Source organism: Vicia villosa, linkage group LG4 (genome assembly GCF_029867415.1).
Source record: "Vicia villosa cultivar HV-30 ecotype Madison, WI linkage group LG4, Vvil1.0, whole genome shotgun sequence".
In the NCBI taxonomy this organism is placed as follows: domain Eukaryota; kingdom Viridiplantae; phylum Streptophyta; class Magnoliopsida; order Fabales; family Fabaceae; genus Vicia; species Vicia villosa.
In genome coordinates this window covers 184758124-184760065 of record NC_081183.1, presented here as the reverse complement: position 1 = coordinate 184760065, position 1942 = coordinate 184758124, and positions in this window count along the sequence as shown.

Genomic DNA, 1942 nt, shown 5'->3' with positions numbered 1-1942 from the left:
TTCGTTGTTTCGTAACTTCATGAGTTTCCTTTGACTGAACCTCTTTTGCTTTTTCTACGGATAGTATCACACCGTTCGTAACCTTCAGAGTTCGTAGATTGATAAGGAAAACCTATGACCCTTTTTCCCCTTGGTGGGGAGTCAATATATGTCGCCTTCCCTCCATCGTAAATATGCATCTTCATTCAGGGTATTGCCCCAGTTGGACTGATCCTTGCCCCCCAGGTTATCGTAGAGCGTCCTTGTAAGTTTTGCTATGTTCTAAGATGAACCCCTTTATGACAAGATACCTCTTGAGTGTATCTATGAGGAAACTTCTTTGTTGAACTAATCCTTGCTAGATGATAACCTTTGTTGTATTTTCAATTCTGTTTCAAAAAGGCATGGATATGTAACTGACAAGGCGAAAGGCATCCTTTTTTCTTCTGTAAGACCAAACTCTTTCCCGATAATTTATCCTCCTTTCTCCATAGTCTATGATCCTTTTGATTTTTTTTTTGCGAGTATCAGGAAATCGGCTAGCACGGTAAGTATGGATGCGAGCGAAGATAGAAATGCAAATGTAAATGCAAATGTATGAATGCATGAAAATGCAAATGCATGCGTATGTAAAAGACTCCTTTGTTTTTTTTTTCGTCGTATATGGTGACGCCTTATATGCCATGCAAACGTGCGACATATATAATCCTAATGATGGCCTATGCGAATTTTGAAGTGACATTAGACCCTAACAAAATCCTCGCGAGCTAGATGCTATGACACACCAATGGTAATCCCTTAAATTAGGGAGTATGTAGAAGGTAGCAGCTGGTGACCGTTCAAGACAGTCACCAAATCTCATGGCCATCGAGAGGCTGTTTGACACGTACCAATGAAGTCGTCCCTCAGGGGAAGGTTCTCTATGCGGAACACAACCTATCTAAGGACGATATCGGATAAAGTGGAATCCCTACAGGCTAGGGATGAAAGATGTATGTATGAAACTCTAAAGCCCCACAAGTTAGGGGGTGCGCGGGAATAAGCACGGGGTGACTGTTCAAGGCAGTCACTAGGTCTCATGGCCATCGAGAGGTCATTCGACGTACATTAATGAGGATGTCCTTCATGGGAAGGACGAAGTGATTGTAAAAACACTTGGGCAAAAAAGAAAATCCCTACAGGCTAGGGAGTGCGTAGGAGCAAGCACGGGGTGACCGTTTAAGACGGTCACTAGATCTCATGGCCATCGAGAGGCCAATTGACGTATGCTAACGAAGATGTCCTTCACCCGAAGGATGCATTTTTTAGAAATGGGATCCCTACAGGCTAGGGAACGCATATGAAAACCTGCAAAAAATAAAAACACAAATATTCGCGGTATATAAATCGCAAACATATAATAAGTAACTAAGCACAAAAGTCTTAAGTTCATAGGTTCGGCATGACGACTTAGGGGGTCTACCCTTCCCATGGGTACATTCTAACAAGGGTCTCATGGGGTCGTTCGTAGCCTCCGAGACTTTTTGTCTCTTTGGATTTTAGAACAACTCATTTGTCCATGAGGTTCGAGTTTTAGGCGTAGTTTCTCAGAGAGATTAGCCAAATACCAAGTCCTGCCCTCAACAAAGTCAAGCCTCGTTTTGGACATTTCCGAATATTCAACCCACTCTGAGTGGAGTTATCAATAGGACTCGTAGGCGATTCAAGTCCCCCCTGGTCTTAAGGATAACGCCCAACAGAATACAATAAAACAACGAATATTCAATTAATAAAAATATTTAATTAAATTGATGTAAATGAATGAGATTGTAAATGAACAAATAAATTTCAAATAAATAAATAAATAAATAACATTTAAATATTTAAATATAAAAAAGAAAAGAAAAAAAACCTGAATCCTAGAAATTGTAAATGAATATATAAATGACAATTTAAATATTCAAATATGAAAAAAAAAACCTAA